General features: G+C 41.4%; 2 protein-coding genes across 8 annotated transcripts in view; one reads left to right on the top strand and one right to left on the bottom strand.

Annotated features, from left to right (window-relative positions):
* ECM2 (extracellular matrix protein 2) overlaps positions 1-2,218 on the bottom strand; it is a 51,377-nt gene extending 49,159 nt beyond the window's left edge. The window contains exon 1 of one of the 6 annotated variants that reach the window (XM_077276787.1): positions 2,093-2,218. The gene's annotated coding sequence lies outside the window, so the exon portion shown is untranslated. Of the gene's footprint in view, positions 1-904; positions 1,210-1,271; positions 1,293-2,087 lie in introns of those variants that run through there. The other 5 variants (XM_077276783.1, XM_077276784.1, XM_077276785.1 and 2 more) reach the window with 5 other exon arrangements.
* CENPP (centromere protein P) overlaps positions 1-21,834 on the top strand; it is a 392,292-nt gene that overhangs the window by 327,492 nt on the left and 42,966 nt on the right. The gene's annotated exons all lie outside the window — the stretch shown is intronic.

Genomic DNA, 21,834 nt, shown 5'->3' with positions numbered 1-21,834 from the left:
GTGAGGTGGGACGATAAAAATGAACAACAAGCTTGACCTCTGATAAATTAAAGAATTAATATGAGAGTCTTCCTACCTCCGTAGGTAGATGAGAGTCCGCAGCATTTCTGCTTTCGTTCTGATGTCCAGCAGAGAGTATAGTAGAAACAGGTGGCTGCCCCGGCCGGCAGCAAGCCACCACTAACTAACCTCCTATGAAGAGCGGGGTCCGGCAGAGTCAGTGCCGCGAGGTGTTAAGCTCGCACTTACCGCCGGAACACCTCGCGGCACTGACTCTGCCGGACCCCGCTCTTCATAGGAGGTTAGTTAGTGGTGGCTTGCTGCCGGCCGGGGCAGCCACCTGTTTCTACTATGCTCTCTGCTGGACATCAGAACGAAAGCAGAAATGCTGCGGACTCTCATCTACCTACGGAGGTAGGAAGACTCTCATATTAATTCTTTAATTTATCAGAGGTCAAGCTTGTTGTTCATTTTTATCGTCCCACCTCACTACTGTATGGTTGGACACCGTAACAATAGGTCACTATCCAGTGAAGGAGGCTTATAGTTTTTATATGATTGTGCTATTCTCTGCGCGTACCTGTATACACTTGGTGGTATACTATTACTGATATTTATCGATATACCAAAAGTGTCTAGAAGATGTAGGTGCAACCACCAATTCTTGATATTCTCAAAAAAATGAATGTAGAGCGCTGCACATGCGTAACCCCCTCTCTATTCATGACGGGGCACTCTGGGCCTCCAAGATTGATGCAGGTTCCCGGTGGTGGCATAGTCTATCAATGTGCCATAATTGTCCCTGTTGGGAACACCCATTTAAACAATAATGTAGTACTACTGGCTGCAAAATATAGGTATAGAATTCCCGTCTTATTAATCGTTACAAACATGAAGAAAATACCTGAAAACACACCGGCGTTCAGTATTGAAAGTCGCCTTCCCCTGTTAAGTGCCCAGAGATTCTGATTAATTCAGAAGTTTACACTCAGATTCCGAGTTTGTCTCCGATTGCAAACTTGGAAGAAAACAATCAGCGCTTATCTTTATAATAAGTCGATACTGTTTTGATAATGTTGCATCGTGTTTGAACCTGTGAGATGCTCGAGGGGGGTTCACCATAGTGATGTGTCTGTGATGAATCAGGCAGTACACTTATTAAGTGAGGTTGGGAGCTCCGCGAGCACTGGAGAGAGCAGGCAGTACAATACATTGGGTCCTTTGGCTGACAGGGCACAGCTGGGAACAGATTTTCTAAATAATGTGCTTACATCGGCAGGATACGTATAAGGGCCTCTGGTTACATTTGCTGTTAATCCAATCCCACAGCAAGTAGACACAGATTCTTAACAGCTTCCAGGTGTTATGATCGCGCTTTGAATCTATATTTCAAGCAGAACCCTTTTTATAAAAAAAAAAAAAAAAAGGAAATTCATCCTCCGCTGGAAAAGTTTCATGGAGTGCTAAAACAAAAAATAGTAGTACACTCAGTTCTCAGACATACTAAAGATTGTTTCAACTGCCTGTGTGTCCTTCACGGAAGCATTTTTGTCATTAAAGTATCGATGTTAGACAGTTATGATTATAATCTATCGCTATATCAAATACCGAAACTGCAATAACATCTATAAATCTATTCAGTTCCCTACGGCACCAGGAGACAGGTGAGAAAACCATCTGCCATACCGTAATGGTGCTTACACATCCGGTTACCTACACCTGCCCGGTGTCTCTCTGAATGGCACAAAGCTCAGGGATGGATCAAAACATGGATTAGACATTCTGGAGAAGTTTACAAACAGTAGACATTCAGTTTTAGTTTAGTAAAGTTTCATCTCCTCATTATACCCATCTTCTATTTATCTGGAGAGTCAACGTTAGATCTCAGTGATAGACAATAGGCAGAAATAGTCGTCTATATCGCATAACTTGCTTAGGAAATATGCCTCTGGTGTTAGAATTTGCAAACTCTAAGTAATTATATCCTGTAATAGAGCACTGAATAAATAGCTAACCAGAAGCTAGACATCTTTAGAAAACAAAATCCGAACTGCAATTGGGTTTTCTAGTGGGAATGGACACAGTACGTTACCACAAGCTGCACGCAGGCCAACTCCCTCTGCGAAGTTTCTGCTGACTTGTAAGGGATTTAGCAGACCCGGTGTCTGCTCCGCTTCGGATGTGACAGCTGCACTCGGAGCAGTTACTCAGCCTTCTATGCTTATTGAGAAGTTTTCCCAGCCAGCTGTTCTGCAGTTTCACCAATACAGAGGTTATTGCCATTTTCCTAATCTGCCTTCCTTTAATTAATAGCCTGTGGATCCATAATTATAAATTTAAGGGAATGTTGACCTTGGAGAAAAATGAAGCTTTGATAAAATGTTTAGAAAGCACATAGTATTAGTGGCTTAACCTTACACACACTGCCGTATAATATAAGGCTTCACATTATACATTTTCAGACTGGTTGATGTATGACAATTTAGACAGAATAGTAATAAGCAACACTTCAACCCTCAACGAAAGTTTGTGAGTTGTCGGACTGTCTCTCACAAGAGACAGAAATTTGAGACTATAATCCAAAATCAGTGTTCGAGTAACATGAGGCTAAGAGACCACGACTGGGGAACCAACCGCAAGTAGAGGAGCAGGGTCTTCTGGATAAGGTTTACATGTCCTGTGCTGTTATACTATAGATTACTGAAATGATATAAAACATTTACCAAATTCATCACTTTCATTGTGTGTTCTCACGACATTCAAATCGTAACATTTTTTTTACTGGATTTTCCATTACAGAAACTGTGGCTATGTAATACACAGGCTTGTAAAGGGTAATGTGTTTGGTCTGGATTATGAAATGAAGGGGAAAGCAGTGTTTTATTTGTGTTCAGTAGGATAATCCAGCTGCAAATTGATGTGTATTGGAAGGAATGCAGTACATAAGGTGCTGACTTTATAATATCTTATTTGGAATTGCTGCTAACAACAAGTATGTCTGAAGTCAACACTAGCTATAGGAAACTTTCCACTGAAACACTTGAAATCAGTGGATATGTGAAAAGTAAAGGTAAAGACAGACCATCTCACCCCGGCTTTCAGGCATCCTTAGAAGCTTGGACCTTCAAGGGACCACTTGTATAAATGAAGAAAGAGAAGGTTCCAGATTCAGAAATTGCAAAATTTATTGAATGAAAAAAGTGGTTCTATCATGAGTGTAGACACAGCTACACGTTTCAGACATCCGTTGCATTCTTTAACAAAGCTACCTTTGTTAAAAAACGCAATGGATGTTCAAAACGCGTAGCTGTGTCTACACTTATAATGGAACCACTTTTTTAATTCAATAAATTTTACCATTTCTGAAGCTGGAACCTTCCCTTCGGATATGTGAAAAGTACCATAATGCAAAGCGTACCCTGCCCAGGAATGATGGCTATTAAAATGGCAGATGAATATATTGTGCTTGCTCTCTTACTAATTATCACCAAAGTGGAATAGAACCTTATCAGCCATCTACAAAGGGGATGAGAAAGAGGTCACCGTACTATATAGCTAACCTATAAATTATACATCCAAATGGTGGATTTCCGGTATCCACAGGAAATCCACTGCCACAAATTCCCTTCTTAGATGGGAGAGTAGACACCCTTTGGCTTTAAAAAAGGGCATTCCTAAAGGGCAGAACATGAGAGTACGCAGGAACTGCTCGGATAATAATAACTTTGTGAGACAAGCACATGACCTTCAAAGTCGTTTCCGGGAGAGGGGATACCCTGATCAGGACTTGAAAGTAGCCTTCAATGAGGTTAAGAAAACAGGGAGATCTGAACTACTGACACCTGTTCCAGCCAGAAAAGATGTAAACTGTGGTCTACTCTTCATAACTACAGTACATTTAACAATGGCGCAAAGGATCTGAGGCAAATTTTGAACAAACACTGGTCAATACTGAAAATGGACCAGGATATTGGGAATTTATTACCACCATTACCCCAGATTACATTTCAGAGAGGGAGATCCATCAAAGATTGATTGGTACGCAGCCACCTTTCTGAACCACCGCAGAACTCGTGGTTAACCTCCAACATAGTTGGATGCTATAGATGTAGTGGCTGCGTAGCCTGTAAAAATATTGAAGTAGGAAAATTTTTCTTATCAACAAATAAGCTGGATAAATTTGAGATCAGATCTTTCATTAACTGTAGGCGTCATCTATAGAGCAATCTGTAACTAATCTTATCTACGTTGGTAAAACGATTAGAGAATTGAGGAGGAGGGTTGGAGAACATCTCAGAGACATTGTGAAGAAGAGAGACACCCAGCTAGCAAGGCATATGAATTTCGCCCATGGAGGTGATTTAACAGCTGTGAAATTCATGGGCATTGAGAAGGTCAATAAACTATCACGGGGTGGAGACTGGGATAAATTGATCCTTCAGCATGAGACAAGATGGATATATAAAACTAGATGGTAGCCGGATTCTAACACATCGGGTATTCTAGAATATGTCTGTAGTTTATTTATGAAGATTTTAGAACAATACATTGAATACACAGGATTCGGCCGGCCGCGACCAATTAGCGAAGTGTGGTTCAAATCCCACGCCAATTCGTGGCCGGACTGCGTCTGTCGCTGATTGTTCACGGCCGGCCATGTAGTATATAACAGCCCACGTAGTAAATAGCACAGCCACATAGTATATTGCACAGCCACATAGTATATTGCACAGCCACGTAGTATATTGCACAGCCACGTAGTATATAGCACAGCCACGTAGTATATAGCACAGCCCACGGAGTATATAGCACAGCCCACGGAGTATATAGCACAGCCCACGGAGTATATAACACAGCCCACGGAGTATATAGCACAGCCACGTAGTATATAGCACAGCCCACGGAGTGTATAACAGCCCACATAGCATATAACACAGCCACGTAGTTTATAACAGCCCACATAGCATATAACACAGCTCATGTAGTATATAACAGCCCAACGCATGCATTATATAACACAGCCCACGTAGTGTATAACACAGCCCACGTAGTGTATAGCACAGCCCATGCAGTATATTGCACAGCCCATGTAGTATATAGCACAGCCCACGTAGCATATTGCACAGCCCACGTAGTATATTGCACAGCCCGTGTAGTATATTGCACAGCCCACGCAGTACATTGCACAGCCCACGTAGTACATTGCACAGCCCACGTAGTATATTGCACAGCCCACGTACTATATTGCACAGCCCATGTATTATATTGCACAGCCCACGTAGTATATTGCACAGCCCACGTAGTATATTGCACAGCCCACGCAGTATATAGCAATGTGGGCATCATATCCCTGTTAAAAAAAGAATTAAAATAAAAAATAGTTATATACTCACCTTCCGTTGGCCCCGAATCCAGGCGAAGCGGTTACCGACGCTCCTCACGCGCTCCGGTCCCAAGAGTGCATTGCGGTCTCGCAAGATGATGACGTAGCGGTCTCGCAAGACCGCTACGTCATCATCTCGCGAGACCGCAATGCATGGAGCGGTCACCGGAGCGTCGCAAGGAGCGGGAAAGGCCGGTTCTGGGTCCGAGGGGCCGACGGACGGTGAGTATATAACGATTTTTTTTTTATTATTATTATTTTTAACATTAGATCTTTTTACTATTGATGCCGCATAGGCAGCATCAATAGTAAAAAGTTGGTCATACAGGGTTAATAGCGGTAATGGAGTGCGTTACCCGAGGCATAACGCGGTCTGTTACCGCTGCCATTAACCCTGTGTGAGCGCTGACTGGAGGGGATTATGGAGCTGGCACTGACTGCGGGGAGGAAGGAGCGGCCATTTTGCCGCCAGACTGTGCCCGTCGCTGATTGGTCGTGACCAATGAATATCCGTGACAGACAGACAGAAAGACAGAAGGACAGACAGAAGTGACCCTTAGACAATTATATAGTAGATGGGCTCTGTCTATCCAGCAGGGCTCAATGAACAACTTTCCTTTGCTTCTTTCTTTTAAAGGTGGAGGGCTTTTATAGGGTATTCCAGTAAAGGTGAGCCGCCGTTGAGTGGGGGTGCCATTGCGCAGGTCTAAGGTGCCAACCTCCGCTGTTAGGTAGGGCGCATTGAGTATAGGAAACGGTGTTAGGGTTATGTGTTGGTTTTTTCACCTCTTTCCCTAAATTTCTTTATTCTGTTTTATTAAATGGCAGTGAGATAAAACCCTGTGAGAGCTGGTGCCCGGGTGCCTTGTCTGAATGATGTGTACCTCTCTTCTCCTTTCTTTATGCCCTTGTTCCTCTTGAGCCAAGTTTGTCTGTTCATGTTGTAAATAGGGGGCCAGCCGAAATGCTCCTAATTCTACAACGATTGATTGTATCAATCGGTGTATTTCAGGTTCTGTTGTCTATTCTTGTTTTTAATGGATTTTAGAGCATGAATTTTTTGACACAACTGTCTTAATGCCCCTCATTAATAGTCCAGGATTACTATCCTCATGTGGGAATTAGCCATAACTTTGTCATAGGGCTATGAAATATGTCGTGAGTTTATATACATAAATTAGATTTGGATAGGTGTGAACAAATAGGCATGTTTTTTTCCAGTATGTAAAGCTCATTTTGTGGTAATAAGCCATAATGTGGTTATATAGTTTGAGATATATCTGGCGTTTGTGTATATACTGATTGGATGTGGTTGGTTACACTATTTGGGTTTGTTCTCTTTTGAGTGATTCCTGGCTTGCCGCGCCATTGCGTGGTGTATGCATGTGCAATTAAATATCTAGCGCATAAGCAATGTGATGCTGGCAAATGGTTGGGCGCGCCATAGTCCTGCGGACCAGAGGCCAGAAGTTGCGGAACCGGAAGTCGTCATTTATGCTCGTGCTCTCTTTATGCTTGCGTTCCAAGGTGGTCACTATGCGTCTCAGTGACACAGCTTTCTGAGCGACCAATGAGTGCTTGAGAGAAGCAACCCGGAAGCATCTGCATGCCTAGCGTGCGCTTTTCTGTGGGCGTGTGCTCCACTCTGGACATCATGCGTCTCTTAGGTTTAACCTAATGAGGTGAGTTTAATTACTGGATACCTGCTGCGATGCTGAGCTTTGATAGGTTGTAGATCGGCAGGTAATTGATGACTGGGCAGTACTTCTGATATGAGTTCCTTATTTAAGAGATGTTTCTATAGAATCCATCTATGATAGGCTCTATGATGGCGGAGTACTTTATCATCAAGACCACTATCTGACTGCCCTGTCCCCTGATGAGTCCCTTCTCGGGATGAAACGCGTAGGGAGGTGGTCCCAAACAGGAATGGTCTATGGAGTCATGTACTGATCCGTTGGATTTGTGACTAACATAACAGGAGGGTGCATCGTCCACGTGGTATCTTCATCATTTGGTGAGATCGTTCCATATTATTTTATAATTTACCTCCATTTACTATTGCCAGCTTATTGTGGGTGATCATCAGTGGTACTGATTTGTTTCACGTATTTGAGAATAATTATGCTGTAGTATTAATATCTTTTTAACTGTTGGTTAATGCACATGTGCGTCTGTATATGTTGTGTCATTTTAATGGGTATATTAAATGGTATGCTTTAGGTCCCCCTTTTTTTGCTATTTCTATATAAATTATACATGATGACTTGTAATCGTGTAATGAAACAGAAGAGCTTATCACCACTCACTTTATATAGAATTTTGCAAACTTCGTTGATGCTCCAACAATATTGTATTGGTAGACGGCAAAGAGAAGCATCCAAAGGACTGAATTGAAGCAGTGTTTAAACTTTCTCCAAGGGCATATAATATGGCTATTTTGAATGCCTCAAATAAAATTTGTTGCAATAAATGAGGAATACGGTGGTTCAGAGTCCACGCTGCCCAAGGTTCAAAGATACGATCACACACCACATTGTGGTTTGGTCCTGATGAAGAGGTTTGAAAACCTTGAAACGTATTGACATAATAAACCGCATTCATGCTTCACTATCGTGTATGATCATATCTTGGGCAGATCAGACTCTGAAACACCATATTCCTCATTTATTGCAACGTATCTCCTTGGTGGTCCTGCTGCAACCTTTACGTGTTTCTATAGGAGTTGTGACGGTCACAACCCTACTAGTTGAGAGTACCTATAATATTTTATACAACGTGGTTACCAGATGAGACCCTGTTTGAGCTTTCTGTCTCCCGAGTTTTGCCATTTAATTTTCAAACTAAATTTAGTTATTACTTGCACAGAGGTGGGGAACCTTTTTTTTTTCTTCAAATGGACATTGAATATAATACCATTCACACGCCATGCAACATTATACACTTAAAAATTATCCTGCTATATTCAGTTAAATAATTAACTCACCCCTAATGTGATGGCTGAAACGGCTTCTCTTTGGTGAGGCTGTGATGGTGGGTGGTATTCATAATGTCGCTACTCACAACTACTTTTCCAGCTTTGTGTCTATCACTCTGCATCTCACAGGATACACTGAAACTGCTGTATACATCACTCTGGGTACACTGACTGCTGTATACATCACACCAGATACACTGTCATCACACAGGATACCCTGATACTGCTGTATACATCACACAGGATATACAGACTGCTTTACACATCACTCATAATATACTGTGACTGCTGTATACATCACACTGTATACACTGTGACTGATGTATACAGCACTCAGTATACACACTGTGACTGCTTTATACATCACTCAGGATACACTGCTGTATACATCACACAGGATACACTAATTGCTGTATGCATTACTCTGGATACACTGACTGCTGTATACATCACACAGGATACATTGACTGCTGTATACATCACACAGTGTACACTGACTCGGGATATACTCTGACTCCTGAATACATCACACAGGATACACTGACTGCTTAATACATCACTCAGGATACACTGCTTAATACATCACTCGGGGTACATTTACTGCTGTATACATCACACAGTGTACTCTGCTGTATACATCACTCAGGATACACTGCTGAATACATCACACAGGATACACTGACTGCTTAATACATCACTCAGGGTACATTGCTTAATACATCACTCGGGGTACATTTACTGATGTATACATCACACAGTGTACACTGCTGTATACATCACTCAGGATACACTGGTGCTGCTGCATACAACACACAGGATACACTGTGTCTGCTGTTTACTTCACACAGGATACACTGACTGCTGTATATATCACATAGGATACACTGACTGCTGTGTATATCACAAAGGATACACTGTGACTGCTGTGTACATCAGGATATACTGCAACTGCTGTCTACATCACATGATACATTGTGACTGCTGTGTACATCATATGTGATACATTGTGAATGCTGTATACATCACATATGATACACTGAGACAGCTGTATATACATCACATATGACACATTGAGACTGTGCTGTATACATCATATAGGATACACTGAGAGTGCTGTATATACGTCACAAACGATATACCGAGACTGTGCTGTATACGTCAAATACAATACACTGAGACTGTTGTATATATTACACAGGAGACACTGAAACTGCTGTATGCTTCACATAGGACATACAGAGAATGTGTTGGTATTAAACTAGCATTGTGTGGGCTGCCATGGCATTCAGTAGTGAATGCTGCTTTCATATGCGTGTGCTCAACAGTAAAATTAAAGGTCTGGTGGCTGTAGAAACAAGGTTGATGGCCCAACACTGCGGATCATCAGTAATCCATCAGAGGGCTGGTTTAAATTATATCGGCCCGGGAGTCAGATGTACTCCACCATTGCCTTAGCCTCTTTGAAGGATCACATCAAAATGCTCACTTTGATTTGACCAGTGTACTCAGACATCATGTCCAATTTGATCTGGTAATGGTGGGGTAACTGATGCACAATTTTACTGAAGAATTTTCTTTTAGTTGGTTGTTCATCTGAACAAAGAACATCACTCAAATCATTGTTTGCTTTCATCAATAAACTATGGCTTGGCTTTGTTTTCCAATCACAAACATTGTAAAATCTGCTGACAAAGTCAAGGGAAGCCATAAATGGAAGCATATGTTGTGCCCAAATTAAAGTATGGTGCTATTTTCCACTGTTATTTCGCCTTGCTATTTTATTTGTTATATGTCCTCTTGTGGCATTTGAAAGCAACCTATGGTTCTATGCAAAGTAAATTAGTTTGATGATATGCCACGTTGAAATAGTAGTTTAATGGGTAACTCAAATTATATTAAATGGGGAAAATTGCAAAATTGCTTGTTTTTACAATCCTTTTGCAATTTACTTCTTATTAAAAATCATCTCCACTCTCAAGAATGGAGGGATTTTTAGTTTTATTGTTTACGGCTCTTTGCTTAGACTGCAGTGGTGCCTGGTAACCTATCAGCAGTGACCGAACATGTGCAGTCTTCGTTTTGTAAAGATTGTAACCACTGATCCAGCTAGCTCCTGATCCAGCCAGCTTTAGTCCTGCTGTTTTCCGCTGTTATGCTGAAGAGTCAAAGCTGTTCGCAGCATCTGAGAGTGTACAGGTTGGGCGAGCCGCACAAACCAGGCCTCCGATCCAAACTGTCAGCCAATCAGGAGCTCTCTGGCAGATTTGCTTTGTCAATTTAATTAATTATTATTTTTTATAGTATCAATGAGAATGACTGTACAACACTAAATGACTTCATGTATTCAAAATAACTAGTATCATTTATGGGATTTGAACATTGGACACCATTACACTTGGAACACTGTGTTCACCCAGACCGATAATCTGATATTATGACATAACGATCAATTTTCAATCATTTCATCCACAATTCTTGTCCTGTGTAGCCACTCGTCTGACATAGTTTGCTAGCTGTGAGTTGTGATCACATCAATTAAACGATTATCTGCCCTCTGATGGTGCAACTATTTTAAGAAACTGGTGTATTCTTTTGATTAAAAAAACCCAATCCTGCATTGTGAATAGAATAGTAGGAATGAGCCCACCCTTGTTCCGAATGTGTCTGGTTAGCACACAGCTAGCGTTTTAATTACTGGTGCACACATAAAGTGAGCTGCTTCCAGTGATTACATTTTCCATTTTTTTCGAGTATCCCCAGGACTTGAACCCACAACCTCTATAATTGCAGACAGCAGCTAAAGCCATGAGCCACAAGCTCCAGTATTCCAGTGATTACAGCATGATTTTAAAAATATCCAGCACACTCTCTCTTCCAATGAATAAAACCTCTTTATTGGATTCAAGCATAAAAAAGTGATGATTCGCTCATGTATCGAAAGAAGTTATAAAAATGGATTGAGAAAGTGTTGGATATGTTGACATTCACATAACCCTGATGGCTGTGGCTGGAAGATTTCTATGGATCAGCACCTGTACAGACAGCGGATGTCTGGTACGTGATAATTGTGGTAAAGCTCCTAAGCAGAGCTTACAATATCACAGCTTTGCGGAAATGCTGATTGTGGCGTATTTAAGTTTTCCAATATGAATAATTTTGGAAAACAATGCCGGGTCTGACCTACCTTTTAAAAAAAAAATAAAAACAATACACATAATGCAAAACCAAAAGAAATGAACTGGAGGATAAGTCGGTATACATGCAAACCTGACCTTGTGTCAGAAATGACCCCAATGTGAATGAGGGCCAAGTAGGACATTGGTCACCCAACAGAGGGAAGCAATATACAAACGTAATGCCCAGCTCAAAGAAAGGGAGGTCACTACCTTGTGTTCACGGAGTGCAAAACATAAAGCAAAACCCAAAGAAATGAACTGGAGGATAAGTTGGTATACATGCAACATGTAGCAGTATGTTCGCACTCGTCATTAAAGAAACAATTGATATCATTATTGACCCTTATACTGCAGTTCATTTCTTTCAGTTTTGCTTTAGGTTTTTGCGCTCAGTGAACGCAAGGGGGTGGCCTCCATTTCTTTGAGCTGGGCATTACATTTATATAGCTTCACATTGAAGCCATTTTGACACATGGTAATAGAGGTTAGGACCATCCCGGTTGGGTACACCTTGATGCTGGTGGGATGGCTTTTACCCTTTTTTTTTTAATCAGAAGCAGTGTTTACTAAGTACCCCATGTTATCTGTATGCACTATTGCATTTTACTTACAACAGGGCATATGTTAATTTTGTTTGTATCTTCAGTTTTGTCTTTAAATATACATAATGCCGCAGTATTTTTTGCACTTTGTTGATGATACTAACAAAATCTGTCCCGAGAGAGAAACTGACACAGTTTTCTTTACTTTATGTTACATTACAGAACTCATAAAGGATTTAGAATAGATACGACCATATGAATATTAGGTAGTTTCTAGTGATGAGCGAGTGTACTCGTTGCTCGGGTTTTCCCGAGCACGCTTGCGTGGTCTCCGAGTATTTGTTAGTGTTCAGAGATTTAGTTTTCATCGTCGCAGCTGAATGATTTACAGCTACTAGCCAGCTTGATTACATGTGGGGATTCCCTAGCAACCAGGCAACCCCCACATGTACTCAGGCTGGCTAGTAGCTGTAAATCATTCAGCTGCGGTGATGAAAAATAAATCTCCGAAAGCTAACAAATACTCGTAGATCACCCGAGCGTGCTCGGGAAAACCCGAGCAACGAGTATACTCGCTCATCACTAGTAGTTTCATTAAAAAAAAAACTGGTGCCAGACAATGGGTCCGGCTTCTCTAACCCAATAATGTGTGATTGGCAGTGGATATCCTCCAGTAGATAATATATCTTTCAACTGGGTCTTCTGGAGCCATGCCGCCCTTATAGAGGAGAACCAGATCCAAGGAGTCAATCTCTTGACATCTGGCATGTGGATGCCGGTTATCACATTGAGACACCCCTTTGTGGTCAAAGTAATCATTCATCTATTTCTGATTATTTTTCTGTCATTTATTCTGTGATCAGTACCGTTATTTCCTCAAGAACAGGCAACAGTCAGATTTATGTAATGTATGTTTTTGAACTAGAGAGCAATTCATATACCTAATACTAAAGCTTTTTGTGCTTCAGGGACCAATTTTTCCTACTATAGTTTCATGACTGAAATGTTCCATGTAGCCATGATGTCTGGAGGAATTGCCATTGGTAAAACTAGTAAAATAATACATTCATATAATCATTTCTCCTGGTGAGGAGCACAGAAATTCCAGCATGTCCTGTACATATTTCAGTGACCACACGTTAAATAAAAACATACAAATGCTTTGGTAGCAGTTGTTTCAGGAGACGGACAAAAAAGGAGTAATGAATTCAGCTTGACAAGGTAATTTTCTCTTTTAATTCTTGCCTTGTATGATTGCTTTCCAATGCTAATTTTTCCATTGAGTAAACAAGTTTGTGAAGCTGCTGATTATTTATTATGAGGATCGGCAAATCGTGGTTAGGTGAGTTTGTATATGGATAGGTGTTATTATGAGTGTTTTTTTTTTTACTTTTAAAAAAGTTGCCCACTACTTTTACATTGATGCCCTATTCTTAGGATAGGGCATAAGTGTCTGATCGGCCGAGGTCCAGGACTTGGCACTCCCCCACCGATCAGCTGTTATCGGAAGAACTTAGCGGAGCTGCTTCATCTACTTGCACATCAGACTCCTATTCAAATCAATATGTAGTACCCCGTGGGAGCCACTACAAGTATGCAGTCTAGCTCCACTAGTAAGTACTTCCGGCCAGTGGCCGCTGCCCCGATGCCAACTGATCGGCGGGAGTGTTTATTCATATAGTGTTATGAATTTCAAGGGATAAAATCAGCATTGTGAAATAAAATGAGTGTCCATTATGTGGAAAGTTAGATAAAAATGCAACAAAGACGTCCATTGAGTGAAGCTGAATTGGAAAAGCTTGCAACGCCTCAGATTGTGAAGATGATGTCCAACTGAAGAAAGTGTCAGAAGATGAGGACCACATAAGTGGTTATGAGAATTCTGATTCTGAAGTTGAATCTGATGGGGCTCAATACCCAGACAACTAGTCCGATGCAAGCAATTCAGTCTAAAAACAAAAATGTCATTTGAACTTGCAGCCTTCTGCCCAGGCAAGGAAAATTGTCCTCTGCTAACGTCAGATAATTCTCTAATAACTGTCTGCTATTAGAGAAGTTTGGGATAAATGGATAGAGATTCTTACAAAATTATACAATACTGGTGAAAATGTCACTGTGGATGAACAACTTGTGTCATTCCAAGGTAGGTGCCCGTTCCTACAATATATACCGAGTAAGACAGCAAAGCACGGCATCAAGATGTTGACACGTTGTGACAACAACAGTTCATATGCTCTAAATGCTCAGGTATATACGGGAAAAAAGCCTGGCGAAAAACCTGAAAAGAATCAGGGAATGCGAGTCATTTCAGATTTGACATATGGACTAAAAGGACAAAATGTGACGTGTAGTGCAGCAGTATCCACACTGCAGTGATGAGGCAGCGACCCAGCAAAGTTCAAAGCAAAAAGTGTTTTAATGTCCAACTAACAGAAATACACAGCACACTTTCTTCTCCGGATCGCAGCCGGGAAACATATCCTCCGGATCGCAGCCAGTAAACACGCCAGTCCACCTCTGAGACCGGTTGCCGTGGGCGACCGCACTGCCGTGTACGCTGTGGGTGCCAGGCCTTTCAGCTCCGCTTGACCTTTTGGCTGCACTTTCCTGTGTTGCCTCACAAGGTGGAGCTCTGCAGAGTCCTCTGCTCTGCATACTTGCAAAACCACACTAACACACTCAACCCTCTGCTTCAGGGGTTTTTACCAGGAACCTGTGGCCATAGGCCACATGGAAAACCTAGCTAGGGAGGAACCGGTCTGCCCCACTAGCATCATGTATAATTCTCCTCTGAACACTACATTTCTGATTATGTATATGGTTTTGAAGAGAAGTTGAAGTCTCATCACATTTAATTTGTTATGCTTTGAGCCCTTGATCTGTCCTATAGAACCACCGATCATTAAAGACCCCCTCCACTTAACTTTTCTCTTTAAACATGTCTATATGGGTATGTATCGTAGTGTTCATATACTCGCCTATTCCAATATATTGCCATTTCGGTCCTCTTCTGAGTGACGTTGCTTCTCTTCGGACTCTATGGGTCAACAATGTGCTCTGTGTGACTCGGAAGTGACTTTTACAATGTAAGCTTATAGAGCGTCAAAACTGGGTTGCATAGGTTTACAGTGCTAAAGAGAGTTCTGGTTCTCACATGCAGCATGCTGTGTGTTAATATTACCGTCTTCTCCGGTATCCAGCACTCTAACTGTGATTCAGACTCTCTGGATTGCAATGTGTGATCTGGAAGTCTCTTTTACAATGTAAGCCTATGACGTCTTCTTATGTAGTGTGATCCGGATAATCTGAATTGCCATCATCTGACTCACAAGAGGAATGGAACAGTGCTGGGTACCGGAAAGATGGCGGTAGGTAGGTATATTAACACACTGACACTACAGTACATGTGCAAATATACATGCTTCTTTAGTGAAATTGCAGAGTCTCAGCGTATGCATCTCCAGCCTGTATTCTTGTTTCCTACTTGTGATAGGATTCTTCCTGTCAGCCCTTTTTTCTTTGTATTGAACAACAGCAGGGCATTATACCAGGATTAAACCCAGGATGAGGGCCATATACCAGGATAGAGACATATACCAGTATAGGCAGTATGGGGGCCCAGAATGGGCGACATATACCACGATGGGGAACATATATCAGGATTATACTATATGGAGGACTATGAGCTGTGCATTATGCTACATGTAGGACTATGGGCTGTGCATTATACCACATGGATAAGTATGGGCTGGGCATTATACTGTATGGAGGACTATGGGGGCACTATATACTGTATGGAGGGTGCATTATATTATTTGGATGACTAAGGGGTTCATTATACTTATGGAGGATAAAGGTGGTGTGTTATGCTATAGGGAGGACTATAGGCTGTGCATTATACTATATGGATAACTATGGGGAGTGCATTATACTTCTCCTATGGGGCTCCATGACTTCTATGTTCACCCCTGTGAGTATAATGATTTACTTTTTTTCTATACATCAAAGAATAGCGGCAGAATGGAGGGACATATATACCAGGATAGGGCCCAAAATAAGGGACATATACCAGGATGGAGGGCATACATACAGTATCTGTATATATATATATATATAATTGTCTAAGGGTTTTTCTGTCTGTCTGTCTGTCCTGGAAATCACGTGTCTGATTGGTCGAGGCCGCCAGGCCTCGACCAATCAGCGACGGGCACAGCATGGCGACGATGATGTCATAATGGAAATCCCGCGTCTCTGATTGGTCGAGGCCGCCAGGCCTCGACCAATCAGCGACGGGCACAGTATCGACGTAGATGTCATAATGGTTGCCATGGCGACGATGATGTCATAAAGGTTGCCTCGACCAATCAACGACGGGCACAGCCTGCCGCGAATTCTGGAATCATCATTGTCCATATACTACGGGGACATGCATATTCTAGAATACCCGATGCGTTAGAATCGGGCCACAATCTAGTATACCATAATGAGGGACATATATACAAGGATGGAATACATTATATATACACTACGGTTTCAAAGTTTAGGGTAACCCAGACAATTTTGTATTTTCCATGAAAACTCATACTTTTTATTAATCAAATGAGTTGCCAAATTAATTGAAAATCTAGTCCAGACATTGACAAGGTGCAAAAAAAAGATTTTTATTTGAAATAATAATTTTCTCCTCCAAACTTTGCTTTTGTCAAAGAATGCTCCCTTTGCAGCAATTACAGCATTGCAGACCTTTGGCATTCTAGCAGTTAATTTGCTGAGGTAATCTGGAGAAATTTCACCCCATGCTTCCAGAAGCCCCTCCCACAAGTTGGTTTGGCTTGATGGGCACTTTTTGCACCATACGGTCAAGCTGCTCTCACAACAGCTCAATGGGGTTGAGATCTGGTGACTGCGCTGGCCACTCCATTACAGATAGAATACCAGCTGCCTGCTTCTTCCCTAAATAGTTCTTGCATAATTTGGAGGTGTACTTTGGGTCATTGTCCTGTTGTAGGATGAAATTGGCTCCAATCAAGCGCTGTCCACAGGGTATGGCATGGCGCTGCAAAATGGAGTGATAGCCTTCCTTAGGCCGGGATCACACATATGCGAGATACGGCCGAGTCTCGCAGGTGAAAACCCTCCTCTGGCGTCGGCACTTGGGAGCGGAGCATGCAGCTCCATGTGTTGCTGTGCGGCTGCACGCTCTGCTCCGGAGTGCCGGCACCAGAGGAGGGTTTTCACCTGCGAGACTCGGCCATATCTCACGTATGTGTGATCCTGGCCTTATTCAAAATCCCTTTTACCTTGTGCAAATCTCCCACTTTACCAGCACCAAAGCAACCCCAGACCATCACATTACCTCCACCATGCTTGACAGATGGTGTCAGGCACTCTTCCAGCATCTTTCCAGTTGTTCTGCGTCTCACAAATGTTCTTCTGTGTGATCCAAACACCTCAAACTTGGATTCGTCTGTCCATAACACTTTTTTCCAATTTTCCTCTGTCCAATGTCTGTGTTCTTTTGCCCATATTAATCTTTTCCTTTTATTAGCCAGTCTCAGATATGGCTTTTTCTTTGCCGCTCTGCCATGAAGGCCAGCATCCCGGAGTTGCCTCTTCACTGTAGACGTTGACACTGGCGTTTTGTGGGTACTATTTAATGAAGCTGCCAGTTGAGGACCTGTGAGGCATTGATTTCTCAAACTACAGACTCTAATGTACTTGTCTTGTTGCTCAGTTGTGCAGCGGGGCCTCCCACTTCTCTATCTACTCTGGTTAGAGCCTGTTTGTGCTCTCCTCTGAAGGGAGTAGTACTGTAATAATTATAGGGGATAACTCGGGAGACTCTTTGCGTGGAACAAGACAACTACAGGACACCGTTTTATAAGTGGTAAAGTCTATATTATCACATGGTGATTCAAACAGGTGCAGAGAGAAACTCAAGTCCACAACACTTGGTGCAAATAATAAACGCAGCTTAGCAGTCTTCAGAGAAAAATGCAATCAAGCAGAAAGTCTATGAAGCACAATTATTCTTGAGGATACTTGACACAAATAAATCCTTGTCTTAATCCAGACACAGATAGATATGCTTATAGGCAGTTCAAATCATATATTAGCTCAACCAGGGAGGCCTGGTTAATAGTCTCAGGTTAATGCAAAGCAGCAGCAGCTTACATGTCCAGCAAATGCAGATGAAGTAAACACGAGCAGCAGATGAAGGAGGATTACTGGAAACTTGTGTATGCAGCAGGAACTCAGAGCAGAGTAGCAGGATCACCACACAGGTTCACAGGAGCAGGTATATAGCCAGGGAGTAATCAGAGGTCAGGAGCTGGATGCAAGGCAGAATACTCTAGCACAGACTGAAGGCTGGGGTGGAGTTTTATAGCAGGAAGACACAGTGCACATGAGACCAAAGACGCCATCTTGGAAGAGGGCAGTAATGCACAAAAGGTAAAAAATGTTCAGAGTCCTGACAAGTACACACCGTTGTAGGAAATTTTCAGTTTCTTGGCAATTTCTCGCATGGAATAGCCTTTATTTCTAAGAACAAGAATAGACTGTCGAGTTTCACATGAAAGTTCTTTTTTTTTCTCGCCATTTTGAGAGTTAAATGGAACCAACAAATGTAATGCTCCAGATTCTCAACTAGCTCAAAGGAAGGTCAGGTTTATAAATTCTCTAATCAGTCAAACTGTTTTCAGCTGTGCTAACATACTTGCACAAGGGGTTTCAAGGGTATTCTAACCATCCATTAGCCTTCTTACACAGTTACCAAACACAAAGTACCATAAGAACACTGGAGTGATGGTTGTTGGAAATGGGCTTCTATACACCTATAAAGATATTGCATTACAAACCAGACGTTTGCAGCTAGAATAGTCATTTACCACATTATCAATGTATAGAGTGTATTTCTGAATCATTTAATGTTAGCTTCATTGGAAAAAATGTGCTTTTCGTTCAAAAATAAGGAAATTTCTAAGTGACCCTAAACTTTGGAACGGTAGTGTATATTTTAGGGGGGTGGGGCCCGGTCCAAATCTTTCACAGGGGCCCATCAGACTTTAGTTGCGCCTCTGATGACAAGGTATTTTTGTAATCCTACTCAAGATCACATGACAAAGTTTCCTATAATAAAAGGTTCAAAATCTATGAATATCAGAGCTGGAATGAAAGAAATTACACAGGTAGAATATTTATAACATACAAATGGTAGCGTTGTGTTAACCATGAGGTATTCAGGATATAAAATTGCCATCTTACAAAAACAAGCAAATCTGCTGAACGATATAAATAATAATCATAGTCACATAATGAAAGCAAGTTCTTAAACAAGACAAAACATCCAGTCTAAACGTTTTGTATTACGTTTGTGGTCTTCTCAAGAGAATAAAATCTTTGCTAGACATGTTATGTTTTTACAATAAAAAAAAATATCATTCAAACATTTTATCTGGAAGAGTAGTGCCAGGTTCACAGATCTACATACAGCTGTAAATCCCAGTGTGAACTTAAGAGGCTCTTTTTAATATCACGAGTCACAACTTGTGTTTTTGTGCCTTTTTGCCCTCCGAGTTGGTCCAGACTTGGCATTTTTGCCCTTACGGGTTCCATCTTCAACACTCAGAAGCTGAATGCTTTAATAGTGGGTTCCATGCTGAAAGCCTCTTTATTATTCTCATGAAAGTCAACATTCAAATATTCTTTTCTTTAACTTAAATTGGTATTCCAATAAGCCAGTCTCCCTTCATGCATACTAAACCACAGGAAAATAAGCATAATATATTTTAGGGAGCTTTATAGAGCAATGTTTTCAGATGCTAGAACAGATTTTAACTTTCCTACAATGCTGTTTTTGTTCTGGAAACTGCCAAAGATTTGTTCAAATTAAAGAAGCTGATTCATAAGGCATTCTTATGTATGAAGATGAATGGAAATGATGAATGTTGATGAACATGCTGACACTTAAGAAGCAGATGTACTAACATTAATAATTTAATTATGTTGTTTGTCATGTCCAGCTTGACTATCACCTTATATTTCAGTTATTACACGTGACTAGCCATCTGTCTTTCAGCCACTGTCATTGTAATGCCAAAAAGTCTAAATTAAGCATATTTTTTACTTTTAGAGGAAGCTATTTTACAGAAATGTCTTATAACTCATGTTTCCAGATGTTTCAATGTGAAAGGATTTCTGGTGGAATATGTTCTGTTTCCCAACATCCTCACTTACTATTAAAGGGTTTATCCAGCCTTATAAAAATGGACAAGCCGCAACCAATGTGATAAAATGACAAAATAAATTATACCCACCTATTCTTTAAGCATGGAAGACTTGGTGGTGCTCTTTATACCCTCCATACACATTAGACTAATGTCGGCCGCATCCACCAATATCAACGGATTTTACTCACACTCTAAAGTTTATGGGGACAACATCCTCACTTACTATTAAAGGGTTTATCCAGCCTTATAAAAATGGGCAAGCTGCAGCCAATATGATAAAATAACAAAATAAACTATACCCACCTATTCTTTCTTTCAGCATAGAAGACTTGGTGGTGCTCTTTATACCCTCCATACACATTAGACTAATGTCGGCTGCACCCACCAATATAAATGGATTTTAGCATGCACGTAGATAACAGCAACCCGCACTGCCTGTTCACTCGAGCTGAACACTGAGATGTGAACTCCGAATTAACAAACTCTTGCTGACTGCTGCCTTATCAGCCTTGGATCTTAGGTGCCGTGGCCAGAAAGATGCTTTCACAACGATTCAACAGTAGAAATAAAGGCCGCACTCACCGATCTCTTTGCAGGTGACTTTATTCAACATCCATCTTCACGGCACGGGGGTGTATATAACAAGATTTGTGAGAGCTGAACGACGGCCGTTTCGCACCGACCAGGTGCTTCTACGGGTTCATTGAATGGGCGGACGTGACGCCCTAAGTAAGGTGCATGTATCACGCACCTCCCTCTGCGCCACGCCGTCCATTCACGGCACAGAACATAAAAACATTTAAAATCATGTGTTATAGATTAAAAACAAGGTGAAAAAAATATATATATGCCCTAGTACTTAAGCATGCACCAATATTTTATGTATATATATATATGTATATATACATATATATGTATCCATTTGTGTATATATCTAACTGCTCCCCATGTTTTAACACTATATTATCCTGTTCTGATTACTATTAACTCAAACTACTACTACCATAAGTTAACAACCTAATTTTCTGTACTTCTCTTAGTCTGCTATTATAAATACGATTTAGAGCTCCTACAAGAATATAGAGAGTCATGTTTTAATGACTTAGCCAAATGGGAGGGGCATAGATCGGATTAATCCTATTCTCCATCCCTATTCGGTGTAACTACCTGGAACGTGTCCCTAATCCGATCTCAAAAAGCCACTTCTATCGCATTACGTGTTCTCGGACCTCCATGGTGGTTATCTACTATCTATAAAAAGACGGACATGTCGACTTTATCGTTGAGTCCAGCCGGACCCATTGCTCCTGTGCGTATAATCCAGGACGCTTCTCGCCTTAATAACATATTGCCCCGATCCCCACCTCCTTTGGGTAATCTGACCTGCTCAATGCCAGCAAAGGTCAGAATCCCTGGATTACTTTCATGGGTGTCACGGACGTGATCAATTAGCCTTGGTGACCCTTTTCCTGTAATGACCGACCTGCAGTGCTCCCTGATGCGTACATACAGGCACCTAATCGTT

Source organism: Ranitomeya variabilis, chromosome 8, assembly GCF_051348905.1.
Source record: "Ranitomeya variabilis isolate aRanVar5 chromosome 8, aRanVar5.hap1, whole genome shotgun sequence".
Taxonomy (NCBI): Eukaryota; Metazoa; Chordata; class Amphibia; order Anura; family Dendrobatidae; genus Ranitomeya; species Ranitomeya variabilis.
This window is presented reverse-complemented; position numbering and strand designations above follow the sequence as displayed.